The following is a 25,225-nucleotide window of genomic DNA, read 5'->3' on the forward strand; positions in this document are numbered from 1 at the left end:
ATCTGGGAAAAGAAAGAACCCCCAGGAAATTGGGGCCCACACACGGGGCCACATAAAGTAAACGGTGCGAAAAATAACATGGACTGCGTTGATGAAGTATTCTTTTCACACATTGTCGTTAAAGAGATCAACATTTTTACTTGTAAAGTCAAGGCATAAACATAGGGCACCACAGGGACCTATTTTAATGTCTTTATTGTATTTAATGTTTTTACGGAGTACTAGCAGGACCCATCCCACTTAAACCCTGGTCGTAGTCCACTTTATTTCTTGACTGACCAGTCCTACCTAGAGACATTTTAAGGTATGGGCAATTGCCCTAGAACCATTGGGCCCTGGGGAAAGTGAATTTTCTTTCTATCAAACATCTGCCTATTTCTCTATCTTGACCTTTAACATCTAATTCAGTATTATTTGAGATAATGGGGCTTGAATTAGCAGAAAATGCTTAATAAAATTCAAGGTTGTTTCAAGCACAAGCAGGACCTAAATATGTCTTGCAGGGCCCCCAAAATCCTTTGGGTGCCTCTGGTCCTATTATTATATATCAACATGTCCTCCAGAGCATACAGACTTACATGCTCCACACCTTCAATACATACATAGGTCCAGACTTTGTCGTCCTGAATCTTCTTTTTCTGGCCCTACAGGTCTGCCCTATCCAGCTCTGTGCATGGTTAGGGTGACCAGATTCTAAAAACAAAAAACGGGGACAGGTCATAGACATAGAAGTAGGACTATGGTTTGCAGTAACCATCGACATAAAAGTAGGACTATTTGACAGCTGTCATAGACATAGAAAAAGGACTACAATTACAGCTCCCTCCACAGACCGAGATGAAGCATTACAGACAACAAATCCGCGGTCTTTTATTGGCAACCCTCTCCTTTACACAGCAGCATTACACTTTTAAGGACTATAGCATATATTTGCCAAAAATCAATAAAACATCACAGGCTAGCAAACGCCAGATTTACTAGCTTTATCAATGCTCGTTTCTATAGCTGCACGTCAGCACCACATAAAGTACAACTCACCAATGTTGCTTAGTTGCTCATGACAGAAAAGCATGGGAGGTAAACTGCGGAATGCTAAATTGCCAAATGGCAGCCATGGACCAATGTACAAAAAAAACTTCTCTCCAGGTATTACTGCCTTAGGGTCTTAAGGGTGGCAAAGGCTGGCCGACCACACAGTCCTCCCACAATTGCGCGGTCACTGCTGGGATGTCCTGTTACCTTACTGGGGTATGTATAGTGCACTCTAGCCATTGGTATCATCTCATAGTGCAATAGCGTGAAGACCTGAGCAAAAAGCTCGAGCAGCGCTGCTCGCCTCTCCCACAGTCATTAACCCTGCTCCTTTAAGTCCTTTCCAGCTAAACAGTTTGCTGTGACCTGAACGGTCAGTCAAAAGGTCAAGTCATAGCTTTGATATAGAGAACACAGAGCATGCATCAATTGGTTATGAATAAAACATGCAATGAGCAATGCATTAATCCTTGCACGGTATGCATAAGGGCTACTGAAAGGTTTGTATGACTATGAATACAAGCTACGGGATGAAGAAATATTGTTTTATCCAAAGAAGAAACTTTGGCTGGCACGATGACGTAGGTGGCGCTGTGTGTAAAAGGTCTCTCTTCAAAGGATTTCCCTTCTTGCTACAGCGCTCACCTCAGTGACGACACATGCCGTAAACAGTGCAAAGAGAGCATGCGTGCGCATGCTCGACCGGAACAATGAAAAACAGGGACATTTCTGTGTTTAACGGGGACACTGTTTGAAAACAGGGACATTTGAGTCACTTGGAGAAAAGTGTCGGGACACGGGGACACTTCCCCAAAAACGGGGACCGTCCTGGGAAAACGGGGACGTCTGGTCACCCTATGCATGGTGACATGCTATCATGTCTGTAGTGGGAGCAGTGTTTCACCCTCCAGGACCTATTGGTCCTCCTGATCCTCAGACTAGAAGGCCCAGTTGCAGGCTTGGGAACCCTGCATTTCTACTGAAGTGACCAAAACTACCAACCAACTCCTTTAAATCACTATTTGGATTCTCATTATGAGCGTTTAGTAAATTTCAATTTGACCGGTAACAGGAGTAATTGTACTGACGTATTGAGTTGTTTTTGCGCAGTATATGCCGCTTGCTCGTTGGTTTGTGATAACCAACTTTATTGACATTTTATAGACAAAAACAAAACAGTTATAAGAAGTATTTGTAGCACCGTGACATAAATGACATTTCATTACATATCCCCTTATCTTCTTAGTAATAAATTTAAGATTGAATAAGAAAGAATCTACCCTTAGCACCATGAGCAATCAGTCCAATACGCCCATCCATTTAGCCCATATTCGCTCATATTTATTTGGCCACCCTCTTGCCTCATAAACCGCTTTTTCTTGGATCGCACACCAATCCACTCCCCTGCGCCATTTCGAAATAGGAGGAGGCTTGGTGTCCTTCCAGGCCACTGCAATGTCTCTTTTTAACACTCAGGAGGGCTGTACCTAGGAATGCCTTGTTGGCTCGGGAGCCGTCCATTTCTTCCATCACCCCGAGGAGAAGAGCTAGTGGAGTAAGGGGCACCTCCCACCCCAGTACTCCACTTAGTTCTGTTGTGACTGCTGCCCAGTACTTAGATATGACTGCGCAGGACCAGACCATATGAAAGAAGTCAGCTGGTCCCTCTCTCCAGCATGGACACTGTGGGGCTGGGAGGAGTACAGCTTTGTGAAATCGTGCCGGTGTAAGATATGCGCAGTGAACATAGTATATCTGTATGAGGCGAAGTCTAGCAGAGATTGTGAGAGTTCTGGGGGCCATAAGGGCGTCTCTCCAATCCTCATCTACAAGAGGGCCCACCCAACCCTCCCATCTAATTTTAAGAGGGTCCAATGTGGACAGAGTGTTGTTTATTAGGGATCAGTATATTTGTGATATGCCTCCCTTCCCCAGGTCCCCCATGAGAATGTTGGCTTACAAGGGGCTGAACTCTGAAAATGACTCTTGGTCAGGGATGTGAATGGCAAGGGCATGCCGTAGCTGGAGATATCTAAAGAATTGCGTAGAACGCAACAAGTATGTGTGTTGTAGGTCTTGGAAGGAGGACAGATGGTCTCCCTTCCAAATATCCCCAAGGTGGGTAATGCCTATCAGGTCCCACGCCTGAAAACCCATCAAAGTCCCCACCTCCCCCAACCAGGTGCAGTGCCATAATGGAGTTTGCAATGTGATTTTGGTGTCCCAGTGGATGTGTCTCAGTGCGGACTGCCACACCAGGAAAGCCGAGCGAGTCACTACTGGTTAGGTCTGAGTGATTGGGGTTCCGTATAGCATTACTTGGGCATGAGTGAATCCAATACGTCCCAGTTCAAGCCGGTATGCCGGATCCGACCATCCCCCGTTAAACCAATCGTGGATTATCAGGAGGCGAGTGGCAAGATAATATAAAAAGAGATTCGTCATGCCCATTCCACCCTCATATGTAGTCCGTTGACAAATTGTGAGAGCTACACGCGGTCTTGAGCCCCCCCAAAGGAAGTTAGTAATCACTCTGTCTAGATCGCGAAACCATCCGCGAGGGAGATGGATCGGAAGGTTCTGAAGAACATACAAGAGGTGGGGGAGGACCATCATTCTGAAGAGGGCTACTCTTCTGAGAGGGTTAAGAGGGAGGTTTTGCCACCTACGTAGGTCATCTTTAGTCCGTCGGAGGAGTGGACCAACGTTAAGGGACCAGGTCAGCTCCAGGAGAAGTGCCACCCAGATGCCCAAATATTTAAAGGATAATCGTCGAATAGGCATGGTTGTCTGCCAGCCGAAGCATTCCCTGGAGGTATGGAGAGGGACCACCGTGGACTTGAGGGGGTAGAGGCACAATATAGACACCTGCCCGAATGACTGAAGGATCTGTAAGCATCTCAGCCCGGAGAGGGCTTGAACAGCGAGGTACAGCAGGACATCGTCCGCATATAGCGCAATTCGGTCTTCTTGAGAGTTCTGCCAACGCCAGCCCTGTATCTGGTCATCTATGCGGATATGACAGGCTAGAGGTTCGATCACAAGGGCGAAGAGGAGAGGGGAAAGAGGACATCCCTGTTGGGTCCCCCTCCCGATCAGGAAAGTCTCGGACAACGCCCCATTTATAAGGACTCTTGCTGAAGGGTTAGAGTAAAGAACTCCCACCATCTTACGAAAATAATGTCCAAAGCTCTCTCTTATTAGCACCTCTTGCATGTAACCCCAGTCCACTGTATCAAAGGCCTTTTCAAAGTCCAGTAAAACTTAGGCCAGATATGGTGTAAGGAGTTCTTGGTGGGCAAGGGCCACATGCAAGCGTCGAAGACAATGACGGGTGCTGCGGTGTGGCATGAAGCCACATTGATCATGGTTTATGAGAGTGTAAAGCACTCTTTTCATCCGAGTGGCTAAGATTGTGGCGTATAGCTTGACCTCGGTATTAATGAGGGGGGTCGGGCGATATTCCGCACAAGAAACCGGGGGTGGGTGCGACTTTGGTATGACCACAATGGTGACAGTATCGGTGATGGAGGAAAACGAGCCATCTTCAATAGCCTCCTCGAAGATGGCATGGAGTCTTGGGATCAGAGATTTACGGAACGCCGTGTAGTACTCCGCAGGGAGTCCATCCGGGCCTGGGGTTTTGTGAGTGGCAATCATGGAAATCGCCTCGCCTACCTCTTCGGCAGTGATAGGCTCATCCATGATTTCCTGCTCAATGCCAGATAGCTTTGGGAGAGGGAGAATAGTCAGGAAGGCTAAGCTAGCCCCTGGTGCGTGCTTGAGATCTGCTGTGTAAAGCGTCCTATAATAGGTTGCATAGGTCTGTGCAATTGCTGCAGGTGTACAGGAGGTGCGACCCTGAGTGTCTCGGATTTCGGGGACTATTCGATTGGCCATTGGTTGAGTAGCAAGCAAATGGAGCAGTTTGCCGTTCTTGTCACCCCATCCGTACACCCTAGCTACTGAAGAGCTCCAGATCATTTTAGCTGATTCAATGGAGCAGTTCCTGATTTCCTCCCGCACTAACTGAAGTTGTCAGCGTTCTGTCTCCCCTTCCCCCGTTGCTGCCATCATTTCTATACGGAGTGCCCTAGCTTCTAGTTGGGCGAGGTGCTAATCACGGGTCTGGTGCCTGTGTTTAAGGAATCCTCTAGCGTAGCCGCGAATTGTGGCCTTGCCCACCTCTCAAAGTGTGCCCTGACGCTGCACTGTGCCTTAGTTGGTGCGGAAGTAGTTGTCGATTTCTTCCCCAACACTCTTTTTATATTCTTGATCCTGGAGAAGCCAAGCGTTTAGTCGCCAGATGGGCTTGAGCGGCTTTGTGTGTTCGCCCACTTGTAACAGGAGCAGGGAATGGTCCGATGTGATATCAGCTAAATGGTGGAGTCCCCTAGGGCACCAGAGAGAGCTGTGAATCGGCCTGACAGGTCATTAACCACCTGGGTCATTGTAAAAGGAAGGGAGCGGCGCAAAAGGATTGCTGTTCCCCGAGAGCCCCTGGAAAACCCAGAATGCCATACCCTGTCAAATCCCTGACGCACTAGGAAAGGGCAGTAGTTTCCCACTATGTGTGTCTCTTGTAGTAATAAGACATCTGGGTTACTCCTTCGGACATGTCTCAACACCTCCGTCTGTTTAATTTTATCTAAGAGGCCATTCACATTCCATGAGAGGATTCTCATGGGCCCGCCCCTGCTATGCGAGTCCAACATCAGGTTAGTGTTGCCATGTCTGGAGCCGACCATTTGGTGTCGTCCGCCTCCAATGAATCAGGTAAATGGGCGTGTGAAAGAGACAGTATGTATGTAAGGGTGCTAAGGGGCTGCCAAACAGAATACCTGGCATGTAGTGTACAGTGCTAGCATGAAATAAACCAACATAAACAATGTCTAGGAGAACATTCCCAGTTAAGAGTCCCAACCAACCCCCCACCCCATACTTCCCCAAATGAAGCATCTGTCGCCCACTCAACAAAAGCTTAGAGTGCAGATAAAATTAGTCCGGGATTGTGGTCATTGACAGCCTGTGACGAGCCTTCGAGTTTCAGGATACGTGTTCCTCTGGCCTGGATTTGAAATAGTATGATTTTAGTTCATATACGTGGGCTGCGGGATAAGTCAGTGTTGTCTGAGCTAGGTCTGGGAGAGTCTCCAGGGTTTGTGTCTCCTGGCTGGGAACGGTCTTTTATGGTTGTGCTGTTTTCGGGCGATTCATCTCTGTTCTGGACCAAACCATTTGGTGATGCGGATTTTGTTCCTCGGGTCCCGTGTAGTCTACTGGATCCCGCACATCGTCCACGGGGGGGTCGCAGGCTCCCTGTCAGCTGGACCCTTCTGATGGGTTATTTGTGACACATTTTTGGTTAGGTGGAGTGGACACTCTTCAGTTGCCCATGTCCAGGCTGCCTCCGGCGTATCGAAGAAATAGGATTTATTCTGAAAAATCACTTTGAGGCGGGCTGGGAAGAGGAGTCTGTAGGATAGGTTTAAGGCCTGTAGCTTTTGTTTGACTTGAACGTAGGATCTTCTATGGGCCTGCACCTCCTTGGTATAATCAGGGAAGATCATAATTCTGGTCCCCTTATTGCAGAGTTGTGGCCGAGAGTGGGCCTCCTGCCGGATAGCATCCCAATCCCTAAAGTTAAGGATCTTCAGGATGAATGGGCGGTGCGGCGCTCCCGATGGGGGCCGAGGGCGAAGTGCTCGTTGATTTGTAGTAGGTTTAGCAATGATTTAAAATGCCAGACTATTGCGTGACTGTAAATTGTAGAAATCGCTGTAATTCTAAATGTCTGGAAGCACAGGGAGGCCCATCACTTTTCATAGGCTGGTTCCAATACTTTTATTAGCGTCAATTGACTTTACGCCTGCCTATTAACCTGCTTTATCCAGAATGAGTTAGTTGAGAGCAGCAAGGGTAGTGCAAAAGCAAACCAAATTCCTAAGATTAGTTAAAGACCACGTATATGGATTTTAGCAACATTTGTCCTTAATACTCCTTATTTGTCGGGGGAAATGGGGATTTTCATAAGAGGATGCTGGTTTGTTGTTAATGCAGAGACAGTAAGACAGGTTAGTTTATAGATGTTGTCCCTTTCCACATCATTGTTTGTGTTATTTTATTAAAGGGATTTATTTATGCAACAATGTAACGTTCGGGGTTGCACCCCACAAGTTACGTTAATGCGTGTACATAAAATGCCCTGCATATATAAGGAGTTTATTATTAGTATAAATTGTGTAATAAACTGTGTGGCTTTCCAGAATAAGACATTTGTTTATTCTGTTATCAATGTACGTGAAACGTTTACTTCTAATCATATCCTGTTTGGTTGAGTCCAGATATTCTAAATGCTTGAATCTGCTCATTAAATAATCATTTTCTGGAAGGTAAGGTACAGATTGGTATTTGGAGGCACTTTTTTAATCTCTCCCCTTAATGTGGGCTTTATTATTTTAGTAGGACTGTTATTTGACATTTAGGAAAAGAACGATGTGATCAGTTGATGGTTCAGTGTGCCTAATCTTTTGCATTTATGCATACCTGTCAACTCGCCCACTTTGTAGGTCGAGCCTAGGCAGCACATGTGCTGTCTCTCGAGACATACTGTATTCACTGTATTGGCTTACAGCCCGCCCTTTGGCATTTTATTGGTAACTTGGACTGTCCTTCAAAAAGGCTTGCTTTCTAGTGGGTAATCTTTCTTCTTTGTCCCTCTTTTTCAGCTGCTGTTAACGACCAGAGAGCAGCGCCTAACTACTGGTATGGTTCCACTTGTGTATTTAAGTGTTTGTTTTCTGGAATTATTTTTCCTTTCATGCTCATGTTTGTTGTATGTGCCGGATTTGTTTGCCGCTCTGTTGTGGCCACCGCCTTTTCACATTTATCTTCAGTTTGTGCTTTTTGACCCTCTTCTGTCGTTGTGGTCGGGTCTAATCCCTCCGTATTTCAGGCTGTCTCCTCTTTCGTTCTCGCTTCGGTTGCTCAGCTTCCCCTGCAAACTGCTTCCTCAATGTGGCTGACTCCGCCTCCCATTACCTCAGCCTTGTCAATGTTCGCTCTCCTCCCCCTGCTCTTGTTGGCTCCCCTGGCACTGCCAATTGCTCCCTCTCCTCGGGCTTCGGCTGCCTCCTCCTTCCCCCTCTTGTGGCTTGCAGTTATTTAATCATCCCTGGGTGTTGCTGTTCCCCCATTCCCCCTACTCCCACCCGTCGCTGCTTCACACGGGCAGCATCCTCCTGCTGAGTTAAAAATTTCCCTAACGTGCATCCATGCAAAGGGTCTCTTGCATTGCACCAAAAAAATAACGAGGTTGGTAGATTTAAAGCAGAGGTCTTTCTATATGGCACACAACAGTATAGAAAAGATGTAATGAGACTGTGTCTTCCCAAAAAACAGGGCTTGCATCCTGCTAGGAGCAGCAACCATCAACGTTGCAATAACTGGGCATCCACGTACATCACAATATGGCGGGCCTGCCTTCACTATAGCAGGAGGCTTGCATGAGTCCTTTTTTTTTTTTTTGCTGAGCATGCTACTTTAGCTTTCAGACTGCACTCTGAGGCTTAATGGTTTGGAGCCAGTAGACACCTCCCGTGAGGTTCAGGCCAGTTTCATTCTACTTTACTACACAAATTCACTCCACACCGCACTATTCCGTGCCACACAATTCTATTACAGGCTTCAGATTATGCTTCTCTTTCATTTACTGCAAACAAACAGCAGCCAATGAGAATCATCATAACATATAACACAACATTCCCAGAATGCTTAGTGTAAGGAAAACAATAACCATAGAGATTAGCTCTATATAACAGTCCTCAAACCGGAACACTAAGTGCTCGATTTCCTATCTTGCTTTGTCTCTTGCGTTTGTAATTTAGTGTAATGTTTGCAGCCTTTCTTGTATATTTTATGTCATTTTGCGTGGTGCTTTGAATCTACGCGACGTCTACTTTTGTTTCCTCCTCGCTCCACGTGCTTCGTCCCTCGCGCGTCGGAGCTACAGGTTGTCCCAGCACAGTACCCTTCGCCAGACGCCTTCCCAGGCTGTATAATAGTGGCAGGCCCTCAACTGTGTGCAGGCTGGTAGGAAAGTTGAGGCTCTGTGTGCCCTAAGGGTTTATGAATACAGCTTTGCTGAGGAGCATATTTGTTCATACTTTTAAAAGTGTTTTGCACTAGGGTGGCTCCCCCTTGACTGATCCCCTTGAGATTCATATATATCTATATATACATTTATTGGTCTTGACGTGTCACCTTCCCCTCGGTGGACATGGAAGACTTGGCCTACTTTGAGGAGGATGAGTATGGGTACTATGAGGAGGAGCATGCCCCCCTCCTCGAGGACAACCTTATGCAGGCTTTAGACGCCTCTGTCCAAGACTCCGTCACTAAGGCGGTGGAAGTGGCGGTCCCTAAGACCGTAAATAAGGCATTGGCTGCGGCATTGAAGCCTATTACAGCGCAGCTGGAAACTTTTGCCAAACGTCATTGCTTGTTGCAGCAAGATTCTGCACAGTCTTCTACTTCCTCTGGGGGTAAATCTAAGTCTTCCAAAGCTTCCAATTGGCCGCATGACCAAACGATCACCACTCTACCCCCCCTTCAGCCAGGGATCACCCATATTCGTGGGCTCCTAATCCTTTGCCCGCGACACCCAAGGTGGTCACGGATACGGATACCGACACGGACACGGACTCCACCATACTATGTCCCCCAAAAAGAAAAAAGCCAAGAAGTCGGTGGTACGTTCTCAGTCTCCTCCAGTCTATCAGCCTTCTACCCCCTTTGACTTCGATACACAGGATATAGTGCATCCTAGGTCTTCGGAGTTGGGCTCCTCCGCTGGAGGTAGCGGATTACATCCATCAAAACTTGCGTCGTAGTTTCGATAGAGATGTCAGGAACCGCCTAAGATCGGAATGCCCCCATCCAGATGTTCCGGACAAGGTCGCAGAGACCCCGGATATCGACCCTAACATGTTGGCTTTCTTGAAAAAGTTCCAGAAGGATCCTAAGAAAGGCATTGATCGCGCTTGGCGCGGATGCCAAGATAAGTTCTTAGACACCATCAGCTCGTTGTCTAAGATCTTGGAGATGGCTCTGAAAGCCAAAGAGTCTGGAGCATTGATTGACCCTGACATACTTGCAGGTTGGACCCAACGCCCTATCTGCTTTTTAGGCAATGCAAATTGCGCCATTTCAGCCGAGCGCAGGAAATCCCTCCTTATGCGCATGGACACTAACCTGACTGAATTGGCTGTGGCTGAACCGGGTCCCCTGGCGGACGGCTTACTCTTCGGGGACCGTTTTGTGAAAGACGTCTCCAAATACGTAGGGACTTTCACTAGTTTAGACAGGCCCAATCAAATATCAAAAGGGTATTCCCTACTGGCCTTTTTGGAAGGGGCGGGCAAGGCAGGGGCCGCTCGCCAGGCCGCCAGTACCGCCAGGGTCCCGCGAGAGGTGGATACGGCCGAGGTCGCGGAGACTTCCAAGGACTCAACCAGAGGTGGAACCTTCTATCCCACAAGACGATCAAACCGTCGGGGTTTCCATCCTCGATTTCCAGAGAGGAAACTCCCGCCCTCAAATTACATCAGGTAAGCCCAATGCCTTTGTCTCTTTATCCTCTGGGGGGTCGGATTCGCCATTTTCTTCACAATTGGCAGGCCATTACTCAGGACGCTTGGGTTCTTCAAACAGTACAGGGTTTTCACATAGACTTTTGTCAAACTCCCTTTCAAGAGTTTCCTCCCACTCCTCTATATTTTCCCAACAAGACGTGCATTTTATTGATCAAGAATTAGACGAGCTGCTGCAGAAGCGCGCGGTAACCTATTGCAAGGACGACGGTCCTGTGGGTTTCTGCAGCACCGTGTTCCTCGTGCAAAAGAGGGGAGGAGGTTTTCGGCTGGTCCTCAACCTGAAGGGGTTCAATTCCTTTGTTCTTTACCGTCACTTCAAGATGGAGGGTATCCATCTTCTGGCACATCTCTTGAGGCAGGCGGACTGGCTAGTCCGCCTCGACCTCAAGGATGCATATCTTACGGTGCCCGTTTTTCCTCCCCATTGCAGATTTCTACAATTTCAGTGGCGCGGCAAGCGCCTGGAATATTTGGTCCTACCTTTTGGTCTTTCCTCGGCTCCGTGGTGTTTCACCAAACTCCTGATGTCGACGGTGGCACATCTCCGGGAGCAGAGTATTCGTCTCATAATCTATCTCGACGATATCCTGATTATGCCTCCCTCGGCGCGCCTAGCATCCCTTCACCTGCAGCTAGCGATGTCGCTATTAGAGAGTCTAGGCTTTGTAGTGAACAAGGAGAAGTCGGTACTCACTCCGACGCAATCCCTGGAGTTCCTGGGATTTTTGATCAATACGCAGTCAGCACAATTGCTTCTGCCCAAACAGAAGATCAGGGACCTGAAGAAGGAATTGAGAAAGACTCTGGACAGACAGGTGATGTCACTGAGGGCGATCACTCGTCTGGTGGGCGTATTAGCATCATCCATACAAGCGATATTCCCGGGCCCTTTACACTATCGCGCCCTACACCGTCTAAAGATCAGACATCTCCAGAGGGGCCTCTGTTATTCAGACCTCGTCCCACTCACGGAGGAAGCCCAAGTGGAGATTCAATGGTGGTTGAACCATGTGGAGGCATGGAACGGTCCGGTGATTTTCGGATCTCACCCCGAGGTGATCATAGAGTCGGATGCCAGCAGGTCGGGCTGGGGAGCCCGCTGCGGGGAAGTGACTACGGGGGGCAGGTGGTCTCTCCAGGAGTTGGAACTTCATATCAATTGTCTCGAGCTCCTGGCGGGCTCCTTTGCGATTCGCACCCTCTCCCCCAGGAAGGTATCATGCTGTATTCTGTTGCGAATGGACAACATTTCAGCTGTACGCTATATCAACAAGCTGGGGGGTACCAGATCCCCGATGTTGGCAGAGATCTCCAAAGACTTTTGGCATTATTGCCTAGCGCATCAGATATCGGTGATTGCGGAATACCTTCCGGGGCGAGACAATGCGGTGGCAGACTGGCAATCACGCCATTTGAAGGATTACTGCGATTGGAAGCTTCACCCATCTCTTTTTCAGCAGATCCCATCTCTGTGGGGCCCCTTCCACACTGATCTTTTTGCCTCCAGACTGAACTTTCAGTTGGAGGCGTTCTTCAGCTGGAGGCCGAATCCCTTGGCGAGGGCAACGGATGCATTCTCTCAGGATTGGTCCCTGAATCTTCATTACGCTTTTCCCCCCTTTATCCTGATACCCAGGGTGGCGAATCAAGTTTCTTGGCAAGGAGCGGAGATTGTGCTGATTACTCCGATTTGGAAATCGCAGCCGTGGTTCCCAGTTCTCCTGGAAATGGCATGCGACTGTCCGCTTCGCCTCCCTTGCTTCCCTCGGCTGCTCCAGGACCCTCAGAGAGAGCTCCACCCGCTAGTTCTAGCGGGCCAGCTGTCCCCGATGGCCTGGAGGCTTTCCGGCAACAGTGGTCGTTGCCAGGAGTTTCGGAGCAAGCTTCCAGTTTTATTCAACAAGCTTGGGCTCCTTCTACCAGAAAGAGATACGGGTCTGGCCGGAAGGCTTGGTTGGGTTGGTGCTTGGAGAAACACCTGGATCCCGTGGAAGCAGATATCTCTCACATATTGAATTTTTTATCTCAAATGCCGTCGAAGGTTTATCTTACAGATCAGTGAATAATTTTCGTTCAGCCATTTCAGCAGGGCATTCACAACTGGATGGCAGGCCGGTGGGCATGCATCCGGTGGTGTGCAAGCTTTTGAAAGGAATTTGCGTCTCCAATCCACCTAAGGCTAAGTATACTTCCTTGTGGGATATTTCAAAAGTTTTGAATCTGTTTGATGCATGGCCTAATAATGAATTATTATCTCTTAAACAATTGTCAGCTAAGCTAGCCATGTTGTTATGTTTATCCTCCTGCCGCAGGGTGTTGGATGTTAGAGTGCTTGATTTAGAGGGTAGGATTTTTTCTCCTGAAGGAGTGTCTTTTGTTATCACTGCTCGTACCAAAACCTTTTCCAGGGCTATAGATTACAATGCGTTTCCTTCGAATGAAAAACTTTGTGTGGTCAAATGTCTTAAGGTATATGAGGAGTGTACACAATCACTTCGTCCTTCTGGTTGTTCCAGGTTACTTATTGCCTTACAGAAACCGTTTAAACCTGTTACTTCGGCTACTATTGCCAGATGGCTGAGAGTTTTTTTTATGTCAGAAGCAGGCATTGATGTTAATTTGTTTGGTGCACATTCAGTGAGAGGTGCTATGGCCTCCAAGTCATTCATGCTGGGTACCAGTATACATGATATCATGAAAGCTGCCGACTGGTCTTCCAGTTCTACTTTCAAGCAGTTTTATTATAAACCTGTAGGCGATGTAGCCTCTGTGGTGTTACATAAGCGTTAAACTAGCATAATCTGAAGGCTCCGGTCCTGTAATAGAATAAAAAATTAGCTAGCATTCGCGCCAAGAATTTTCAATTTTATTAAGGACACGGAGGCGAGGATTATCCCGCCCAGGGACAACAGAATAATTGTTATGATTCATAATGTCCTGTTACCCACTCTGATTTATCAGTCGATGACAATTGTTACGAGTATGATATTTCTGTTTCAGGTGCTGACCAGAAAGGTGATTAGACCATGGTGTGGTCCTCGGAGGAGTAGGTTCCATGATCTTCACTTTCCAGTTCTACGTTTCCTGTGGCTCCAGCATCCTGAAGTGGTTTGGATGTTTTGCCGTTGTTTTTCGGACTTATGCTAATAGACTTGGACTCTGCTCGTTGGGCAAAGAAAGAGGAAGTGTTCCGGTTTGAGGACTGTTATATAGAGCTAGTCTCTATGGTTATTGTTTTCCTTACACTAAGCATTCTGGGATTGTTGTGTTATATGCTATGATGATTCTCATTGGCTGCTGTTTGTTTGCAGTAAATGAAAGAGAAGCATAATCCTCGCCTCCGTGTCCTTAATAGAATTGAAAATTCTTGGCGCGAATGCTAGCTAATTTTTTATTCCACAACTAACGATTCCAATCCAACCCACACAATTCCATTCTACACAACATACATCCACTCCAGGGCTTTAAGTGGGATGTAAAAACTGGGGGGATCTCTCAAAGGGGCTTGTCCAATGTAATTAAGCGCGTGGCTTAAAAACACATAAGCTAAAAAGCTATGCTTAGCATAGTGTGCCGCCCGACTAGTATTTTGCTGTTTATGTCATTGCATCCAGATATATGATACAACAAGTAACATCATACCTACAAGTCAGGACTATTGGCTTTTTCAATGGTTGTTAGTTACATAAGATAAATAAGCAGCAACTATGGCTTGTATATGATATTGAAAAAGCTTCCACTTAAAGTCCTGGTGACACCACATTAATGTTGCTACTCCTGAGTTTCGAGAAGGGAAATCCAGAGAGAAAATGACTCTCTTTAAAGGATTTCCCTTCCCCTACAACGTTTACCTGGCATGAAGTAATGCCGTAACTTCCCTGCTAGTGAGAAGTGAGCAGTGTGAGCACGTGCACATCGATGGGCTGTCACTGCAGTCCAGAAAAAAGACGGACCGCCTGTGCCAGGGCACAAAACAGGGCCTGATAGAGACCCGTTTTGAGGCCCCCTTTAAAAAACTGCTGGTCTTCAGCACCGGTGAGACCCGGCCCACTTAAAGCCCTGATATACTCCATAGCACATGCGTAAAAGACTGTCATTTACAACGTCACTAGCTCTTACTCTCGCAAAAGCGAAACCTATTGGATTTGCCAATGCTTGTTTTTTCCATTTCCACCACAGTGTATAGACATGCCCTAGATGTTTCTCCACTCTTCACAACTTTTGGTAAGAAAGAAATATGTTTTAAAACAATTGCACGTCAACATCGCTCCTTCCTAGGTAGTTCATACAAAAGATAGCACTTCAAGTTATTTCCACAAACATACGCCTATGAACTAAACGCATGCGCGTTGAAAGAGTAGATGCGTGCGCACACGCGACAAAACAGCATCTGTCGAGAAGCGTGAGTCTAGCCTAGACGCTGTTGCCGGAAGCAGCCGAAAAACAGACCCGATTGATCCATGGGAACGAAATTAGTGCTGGTGAGTAGACCGGTCGTCAAGGCCAAGTTGAGTATCTAGTTCCGCGTCTGTGGAGCCATTCATTGCCAGGAGCCACCCGGTCTGTACAGCGTTGCAGACGATTCCACTTGTCGCCCCGCCTCTCTGAACGTCTTGTTCCTGTCTTTGATGTTCGTGCTGGTTGAGGCTACTTAGGTACGCTAGGCAGATAGGTTAGGATTTTACCTAAATCTGCAGTGTTTTCCGGGCGCGCACAGCCTGTAAGCCTGTGAGTGTTGGGGCAGGAACAGCCTCCTTCTACGGGGCATTTTACTTGCGCCTTGCAAAGTTTCTACTTTCAGCAACTGCTTTTTCCGCTTAAATGCTTGTGTTAAGCCCGCCTGAAACGGGACTTTTTATACCCCGACCGTGCTTTAAACGAAATGGAAATAAAGAAGTGCAGCTACTCTGTAGAGGACCCGTTTTCTCCTAAGAGCCGCTACTCTCCCATTAAGAGCATTGCAGTAGTGCTTCGAAGTGCAAGTACTCCTTTTTAAAATGAAAGAACTACAGGTACTCGGTACCGTACAGCACTTGCCCATTTAAAGCACTGGTCTGTGACTCCTGTCACATTTTAATAATTATCAAAACAGTGAACGTTTCATATATTTATTAATTTTGAGACTTGTGGTTGGGTCCCTAGGCCATATCCTGTGCCCCGTTCCAAATACAAGCAAGGGGTACTGTGAATAAGTAGATGGAGAGAGGATGTGCTCCCACGGCTAGACTGCCGATTTCGGAGCTGGGAAACGAAGGTTCGAGCCTCAGGGTCGACTCTACATCCTGTGATTCTGGGCAAATCCAGTGGGCGGGATCGGCAGGGCACTTACTTCTTTAATTCTAAAGATTCCATTCCCCTACCTTTTTATTTTGAACATGCGTCCCTGGACATAAGAACTATCCAAGGCCTGCAGAGAAGGCTCGGCATTAGTGGCTGTTCGGGGACAGGCGGGGAGCAGGGAAGGAAAAGGTCTCGTCTCTTGCTTCCTGCCCAGACAAGACGAGGAAGGTGTCGGCTTCTGCTCTGCCAGCGCCCCCCCCCCCCTCTTTCTTACCCTTATTCCCTCTCTGTCTGTCTAACTCCTCCTCACTTACCGTGACTCAAGAAATGGTTCTCACCCTCTCTTTCTTCCTGTCGTTCATTTGTTCCCCAGTGAAATGGATGCAAAAAAGAAAACAACTTTTGCTGGAAATGCCGTTTTGACATTTTTATATTCCAAAGTGCAGCCTCGGAAATAAAAGGGTTCATAAATATGAAAAATCAATAACTAAATAAAGCAAGATGGAGGGTTCTTAAAGTGGCCAGATTGGTTTTATTCAAACCTCAAATACATTAGCGTCACTTTACTGAGTTTGCCATACCTGGTTGATGGGTGGATTGTAAAACAAAATGTGTACGGCGGCTTTGTGTTCACGAATGTGGTCTTTTAAAACCATACTGCTTACGTTTTGTAAGCATATAAGCAGTGAACATTGAAATGGGTCCTTTCTGGGCCCTGTAGTTTTCAGGCAGAAGCACTCCCTGATTTCTGAATAGTGAGTGTAAAAGCGTTAAGTTCACCATGTTTTTCTGCTTACATTTCACATGCTTTATTTAATCTTTCATTCCCTATGAATGTTTGCTTTTTCCAGGATGATGTTACTTTTTCCTTTAGGCAGCATGTTGCTCTTGCCTACTCCGTAATTTGAATTGAGTCGCATCCAGTTGTTTATAGCAGATCAAATTGGATTGTAGTTGCAGGCAGTGTGAATTTCTCTGTGGGGCAGTATGGTGTTCAGTGAGGGAGCGGATGTAGCACTGGGGGCAGAGCTGCCAAATTTAGAACTAGGGAACCAGGTTCAGCCTTCATGAGCAGTCCCCCAGACCACTCTCCTGAGGGAGCACATTCCCATGCTAGACCTTAGAAGGCCCTGCAAAACCGGAAAAGCCCTGGTGTCTTAGCACCAGCAGGTGGACCCTAGCAGTGGCAAGTGTGGGTTCACCTTGAAGGCTTGCACACCACAATCCATACTGAAGTTCACCTCCAGTCTTGTGGGCAGGCCTACGAAGTAGCAGACCCTAGAGCAACAGTGACTCTGTCACTGAGGTCACATGACCCCTGAGAAGAGCCGGCTCTAGGGCGGTGCGACTGGTGTGATTGCAACTTGTGCTGACTTTGAGGGGGGGCGTTGTAAATTATGGTTTTAAAAGCACTGGCTGCCTCCTTCCTGGCCTACAGCAATTTTCCGCAATAATAAAAATGTCAAGATAACTCTGGTGAATAAACTTCTTCCTAGAGCGAGATCGGAGTTTTGTCTAGTGGAAGTTTTGACTCTTGGAAAGATAGCGCAGAGGGTTAATATGCCTGCTGCAAAGAAAATGTACCATGCCCATCACAAAGTGCACATATTTAAAATAGGTCAGTGGGTTACTGCTTTTGTCAGTAAGATCCTTTTGGTACTTGCAGTTTATAAGTTAAAATCCTAGCAAAGAACAGTGAGCTTTAACTTTCATCTAAGAGCTGCATACAAACTGCAAGGTATAAACTAAAGCTTTATGTTTTTTTCCCTAAACCTTTGATTATCCTAATGTTGCAAAAAGGGTTCATTTGGATAGAAATCAATAATGATTATTAAAGAGAGCCCCCAATCATGGTATTAAGTTGTAAATTCTGAGTTTGTGTTTCTCCAGATCAATCACTATTAAACTATACTGCCTACTAATATGGTTGTCATGTGACTCCTACACCTTGTGGGCCTTTGTCTTATGTAACATTTCCTATACAGTGATTTACACACGTAAAATTGATATTGTCTATGTGTATATTGCTGAGAACAGAAACTTCATGGCTCGGAAACAAATGGCTTGTGCTTTGACTTTTAAGCATATTTGGGACATTCTGTGATTAGAAACATATCCCACTTTGTGAATTTATTTTAATGTCAATAACTCATATTAATCGTTAAATAATCATGTGTATCCATTGGTTGTATTACATAACATAATAAGCTGTAACTGGTCAGTGAAATGCCAAACAAATACCAAAAATTTGGATGTTTTGCCTATCCTGGCCACTCCTCTAACTCCGCCCACTGATCCAACCCTCAGGTTATTCCCACCCTTTGATTCTCTGCCCACAGTTCCCCTACTTTTTTTCCCCCACTTCGACCACTGGGCAAATCACTTAATCTCCCAGTGCCCTCCAAAAAATAAATGTGTCCTTGTGTAACGTAACTGATGCTCATGTAAAGCGCTCCAATGCCTTTGGATCTAGTTTGCGCTATATAAAACTGCAAAAAAACAAAACGAGGTATGGATGCAAACTATCCAGTGCCCCTGGGCGCTGCTTCAGTCTTGCCCTGCAGGTTTTTAGGACCGCAGTGGTGGGCCCTTTATCATATATATCCATGCCCACTGATTACCGCAGGCAGTATGTTTTGACCACAGTGCATGCCTGCTGTGCTTTCGATGTGACTCTGGTCTTCTTGGGGCATCTAGCTAACTTAAATAAAGAAAACCAGTGTTTGTGTTAGATTTCGTATGATGATGACCTTTCTGCTGTGGTTTCAAAATATACGTCATCACAGTTCCGATGACACGTCCATGCTTTGAGGGGACAAGTCTGTGGTACAAGTGGGTAGACAGTGTCTGCCCACTATTTTCACAGGGTAGATGCTGTCTACTCTGCCAAGAAGCTGGTCCCCAATGAACTAGACTGAACTAGTTCTGGTGTAACTTTCAGGCACCAGCACACGTACAGCAGTGCCTATATATTGTCTGCTTTCCATTCCCCGGAGCAATGTGCAGGCAGGGAAGGTTAAAAAAAAAAGTAAATACAAAAAAAAATCCCTTCCAGCTGGACAAAAGATAAAGCCCGAAGTTAAAGTGCCGTCAGGCCTCCTTTTGTTCCAATATGATCCTGGCTTGGTGAGATCTGGAGCCTCACACTTAGGTGCAAATGTAACGAGGCCAAACAAAGGCTCACAGCTTATTTCAGAGGGATTTAAGATGGGCATGCTTTGATAGTTTTTCAGTTCCTCTATATAAGAGATATGCATGCACTGTAAGAATGTCAATGTATTGGTCTGGCCCAGTAGTTACACAAATAACAATTTGAAACCCACTATTTTATTTCTTTTATAGCGCTACTCATCCCAGTGCAGGGTGTCGGAGTGCTTTATGTAACATACACATTGACAATAAATCATGAAAGCGTATAAATCAATGTACAAGATGTGTTACATAATACAGAGAGGGTAATGAGGTGTAGGAGTCACAGGTACTCGCAGGGGCGCAACTAGACCCAACCTTTGGGAGGTGGCCTAACACTTCTGGCAAGTGGTGCGGGACAAGCATTTCAAGCAATCCGGGCAGAGGTATCTTTATAGCCAATATGAGGGAATGAAGTGACAAACTTTCCAGTTTAAACACATTGGACAACACCAATCTGATTATGATTGAAAGATTGGAGTCCATGGTTACCCCTAGATTCCTCGCTAGGGTTGAATTGTTTGTGGGGGCGTGGTTGCTAAGGCTATATTGTTCATGGGTGCTGTTTGATCCTTTTGCCGCATATGAATATTCTGATTTGTGACATGTTCATTTTGCTGTGGCTCGAGATCATCCTTTATGTGACCTCTTAAGGCAATACCCAAAAGTCAGATGGGTTTTCATACTTAAATCTAATTTGTGTATCATCTGCATAACAGTAATAGTTGAGGTTGAAGGAGTAGATTAGCCCCGATGGAGAGCCACGGCAAGTGTTATAGGGGAGGCAGAACCATTAGGCACATTAGTCGCAAATTGAATGGAGCGACCTGAATGATAAAGTGAGGTGATGATCTTTGACTGATAGAAAAGATTCAATTTGCTTCAGTTCGCTCCCCACAGTCTGTTGTCAAGTCTCTGTAGAAGCTTGGCATGAGGAACCGTATCAAAGGCAAGGAAGAGTTCAAGTAATAAATGCTGGTACTCCAATGCACATATTTGTCTTAAAGCATATCTTTCAATTTGTCTATCTTTTTGACTAAAGCAGTCTGCTATTGGCCATAAACAAGAAGGATCCCTTGATTCAAGGCGTTTTTGTTTTATGTTGGATTTATGTAAGACATTATGAGTACCTGTTTTCAATGAGTTGTTGACAGTTTTGGCTGGATTGACTCTAGAGCTATTCAAGATGACATTGTTCTGGTGATTCTGCTGGCAGCACGAGTTTACAGCATTGATGAATTCTTCTGTGTTCAGGAAGGTTAAAGGTGATTAACTGTAGTTGCTTTCATGTTTTGTTATCTGGTGAACTGAGATGTGCTCCTAGAAATGTGGTTGAGCAGTGAAAAGGCAAGAGGATAATTGACTCTGGTGGGTGGGAAGTAATTCAAATGTATTCTGCAGACAGCAAGGGTTAGTGGTTGTGAAGACCCTTTTACTCTGTTGCCAAGAAACCAAGATGCCCTTAGGTATAAGCTTTATTCGATATTAAAATATCATAAAAGCAGTTCAATTTTCGAATAAAAAGAGAACATATTTACAGAATTATTTTAAAAAAACAATTAAACCATCGCCTAAAGCAGCTTATACGTTACAATTTCCAATACATATCTTATTCTTGTGTAATTTATAAAAAACATAAAAAATCTAAAACTAAAAATATAGGCTGAAGCCCTGTATAAAAAAAGAGACCCCGTTCTGTTACCAGCAGGTAAATGGACTCTAGTCACAATTAGTGTCTGAACTAATAAAGCAATTTGGCTTCCTTGCCAAGATCTTGCTTCTTGTTAACCAGGCACAACCCAAGAATTTGGCCACCCCGCATATCAAAGTGAGTGATGAAGTATCTGTGCATAAGATGCGGAGGGCGTTGCGATGACTCATTGGACCCAGTAATTGGCAAACCGGCTTTAGCCACCTGTTTCTGGCAAGCCTATACGCCGGGCAGGCGAACAAAAGATCTGCAATAGACTCGTTGTGATAAGCACAACCCGGACAAGGTGCAGGTGTCGTATTTGACCCTCTCCAGCCTGCAACTAAACTGTTGGTAGGGAGAGTCCCAAATCTCATCTTCATGTATAGTGCCCTATCTCTGGGGGTCTGGATAAAATCCAAATAAGGTTCCATTGTACAGGTGGTTTTGTGCTGGAAGAAACCCTCAGCCAATTTCCCCAATCTGGGATTTTGAGTGACCTGTATCTGCACCCATTCCCAGTACATTTTTTTTAAAACCTGCTTTGTTGGTGGGGTCTGGCTGCACCATGCCTCATTTAGTCCAATGGCGGTTAAAAGTTTCCGAAGATCCGTTAGCCATTTGATCTTACTCCCAGTATCGGCTGCTACCAATTCATCAAGAGCTGCCGCATAATTGGACAGTTCGGCAGTCCTTCTGATACGAGTCAAGAAGAGAAGAGGGCGCAGGCGTGCTATATCTTGGATGGAGTGCCTACCTAGGTCAAAGAATAAAGGCTTCAGAGGCGTCGAGGTAGGTAAGGAAAGCATGTCTCGCATGAACTTATTTTCAGATGTGACAAGGTCACCAACATTCTGAAAGCCCCAGAGCTCAGATCCATACAGGGCAGACGAAAGCGCTTTGCCAGCATAGACCGCAAGCACAGGGGCCACTGGCCTGCACCCAGAAAGACGCTGTTCTCTCAAGATAGCACCAGAGATCCTCTTATGATTTAAAAATATCTTGGCAAGGTGGGGACCCCATTTCATATCCTTTGCAATGCGAATCCCCAGGTAATCAAAACCCTCCACATTATCCAGCGGGACAGCATCCAGGGTAAAGTGGTTTTTAAAACGTATGGACGAGTTGATGCTCATAATCTTGGTTTTAGTGGTGTTGACTGTCAACCCATGCAAATCACAAAAAGTGCCAAACCTATTCAAAAGCCTCTGGAGTCCTCCCGGTGATTTTGAAATCAAGAGAGTATCATCTGCGAACAGGAGGGTCGAAGTCTTCTCCCCAGCCAGGGAAGGAGCGTCGGCCGGCTCAAGTCGCAGATAATCACCCCGTTGATGTATAAAGAGAACAGGGTGGGTGCCAACACGCATCCCTGGCGGACACTCCTGTTCACAGCGATTCTCTCGGTCAATTGCCCTTGGGACCCCCATCTTATTTTTGCATAATTGCCATTGTGCAAACGCTGTATGATGTCAAGAACCAAGTAGGGGATACCTAATTGTTGTAGGATATGCCAAAGTTTCCCCCGTGGTACAAGATCCAAAGCGGTCTTCAAATCTATGAAGGCCAGATACATACTGCCTTTCCCCAGTAGTACTGTCTTCCAATAGAGCATGAAAAATCTGAACACCTGATCGATTGTTCCCACCTTATTCCTGAAGCCCGCTTGGGAGTGGGAGAGAATGGTGTTATCTTCCATCCATGTTCCCATCCTGGCTAGTAGGACCCTGCCAACCACTTTCTGTATCACATCGATTAAACTAATCGGTCGGTAGTTGGCAGGGTTCTCGCTATTCCCCTTTTTGAAAATGGGGACCACCTCAACGCCTTTCCAGGAGTCAGGCACAGGTGATCCTCTCGCTATTAAGTTCAGAGTCAATAGGATGAAGGATGCCCATGTCTCAGGATAATGCAGGAGCAAGTCTCCAGGGAGACCGTCTGGGCCCGCCGCCTTGCCTGGGGCTATACTATTTATTGCTGTCACCACCTCAGCTAATTCAAAGGAAACTAGATGTTGGGCGGGGACGCCAGTGGTGGGAAGGCAAACGGTGTCAGGGAAAAGAGGAAGGTTATCATCCGCAGAGTACAACTTTGAAAAATGGGCCAGCCATTGGTTAGCAGTTACATGGTTAGAAATTGGAAGGGAGGTACTCCTAACCCTTTTATTGATAAGATCCCAAAAACCTTTCGAGTCTTTCTCAATGGACGCTTGTTTTAAATCTTGCCAATGGTTCTCGTCCCAGATTTCCTTAGCCTCCCTCTGAGCCCCAGAATATTCCTTCCTTGCTTTAGAGATTGCCAGGGGATCTTTTTTTCTGACTTCTAGTATAAGGGCCGCCCTTTTTTCCTTGCATTTGGAAGAATACCAGGGGTTACCAGCCTTTGCCCGGGGGCCTCTAGTACCTGCATTACCTACAACAATAAAAAAGGCACTCAGTTTAGTAATAAATTCATGGTAAGTCGTGTGGAAATTTGGTTGAGCCGGAGCTGATTTGGAAAGGTTTGTAAATTTGCTAATCTCAGCATCTAAAATGCCCTTGATACTTTCCATTTTATGTTCCTGGATGGCAACTTTCGGCCATTTGAGGCATCTGCAGCAATTGGTGGGGATTACTTCTCTGGTGGACAGAAGCGGTCGAGTACTTGCCTCAGCGCCAGATACCTGCCAAACATTGTTTAGTTTTAAATATAAAGGATTATGGTCGCTATCTGTGGTAGGTTTAATTTACATGTCTAGCAGATCGCGCCATAATCTAACATCCATAAGGATGTAATCGATCCTGGACGGAGAGCTAATCCTATTAAAAGTGTGAGCCCCGTGTAAATCGGAGGTTGATCTCCCGTTTACCGCTCTAAGATTAAATTCCTGTGAGAGTGCATTTAATTGGATGGCCCTCTGTGACCACTTCCTAATGGAGGGTAGCTCGAGGGCGGGAATATTCCATTTAGCATCTTCTTCAGCGGTGCCAAGAAAATCCTCATCACCAAGCGGTTCAAAAGTACAGTTTAAGTCTCCCCCTATGATAGTGTGAGAAGTAGGGAGAATGCCGGAAAGCATACTTTCGAGAGCTGAAATAGTTGCGGAGCCCAGGGCACCCTTGGAGCCCCTAACATAGATATTAAAAAGATCCAATGTGGGTCTGTTGGAAGCTCCACGTACTGTTAAGTGCAAGATGTCATGTGAAATGCAATTATGGGAGGAAATTGACCAGTTCAGGGAAGTACTAACCCATATATGGAGACCCCCAGATGGACGTCCCTTGCTTGAACTAATAGCCGGGCAAAAATAGGTGGAATATCCTAACTTATGTAGGGGTTTTAAACTCCAAGTTTCCTGGAATTGACAGATCTCATATTTTCCAACTCTGGCATTCCATTCTGGTAGTACTAGCTTCTTCTCTAGTCCCTCTATGTTCCAGGAAAGAATGTGAAGTATGGGCTTATTTAATGAATCTAATAACCCTGGGTCACCTGTAATGTCATGTGATGTCAGGTTACTATGGGATGCCCTGCTCTCACAGAAGTCTAGAGAGGAGAGGGCAACTGGGGCAATGTGAACACTAGGGCAGGTTAATGGAAAAGCCGCACTGTGGCCAATGCTGGTTGGTGATGTCAGTCAATCCACCCTGTTCAAGCCTGAATCCCCCCTAGTTTTCCCAGGTGACAGATGGGATTTCACCCTCATTGGGGCCCAAAGGGGCGTGCGCCTGATTTGAATAGACGAGGGCTCAGGGGAGGAAGTGCGGAATTCCAAGGCCACTAAATTCTCACCCAAAGTAGCGTCAGCTAATTCCAACTCAATACAGTCAAGCGGGGAGTTATGGACCGACAACCTCTTGGCCCTGATAATGTCCTCCCTAATGATGAATCTACAGCCCCTAACCTGGCGCAACCAATGTATGACCTTATTGCGAAGCGATTTGCCACTTTCAAACCCCCGATTGAGGGGGGGTTTGGGGACTTTAACCATGAATACTGTTTTCCTGTTGTTTGGGACCATATCTAGGCGGTGAGGACCGGATGTCCGGATGTTATTGGTCGGGGCAAACTGCTCAATAGATAAGTGCCCTTAGGTACTACCACTTCAGGTTTTGCGGTTTACTAACCCTTTCTACTTTGAACTCTTCTAGAGGGGCTGTTGCTAGTAAGCTTTAGGCCCCTAATCAAGTACACAGGCTGCTCAGCAGCTTTCCCTATTCAGATCTCCTTTCCTGTGTTATGGGTTCTTGGCTGCTGTCAGCTCGACAAGCTGCAGCCAGCTCTCCAGGACATAGGGCAGATCTCACTGAAGCAAGGCAGACATCAGGTATCGCTTCAGCCAGCTTTCTTCGCTATCTTCTCCAGACGGGTATCTCCTCTGCGACGTATACAGTCATGTTGCCCT

The 25,225-nt window shown here is 46.2% G+C and overlaps 1 protein-coding gene across 5 annotated transcripts in view; it reads left to right on the forward strand.

Moving 5' to 3' along the window:
- The first annotated feature begins 15,040 nt into the window (after positions 1-15,040).
- LOC146867456 (protein FRA10AC1) overlaps positions 15,041-25,225 on the forward strand; it is a 178,392-nt gene continuing 168,207 nt past the window's right edge. Inside the window, exon 1 of one of the 5 annotated variants that reach the window (XM_085606060.1) lies at positions 15,041-15,166. The gene's annotated coding sequence lies outside the window, so the exon portion shown is untranslated. The other 4 variants (XM_085606085.1, XM_085606068.1, XM_085606077.1 and 1 more) reach the window with 4 other exon arrangements.

The sequence above is a fragment of the Triturus cristatus genome, chromosome 1_2, assembly GCF_964204655.1.
Source record: "Triturus cristatus chromosome 1_2, aTriCri1.1, whole genome shotgun sequence".
Taxonomy (NCBI): domain Eukaryota; kingdom Metazoa; phylum Chordata; class Amphibia; order Caudata; family Salamandridae; genus Triturus; species Triturus cristatus.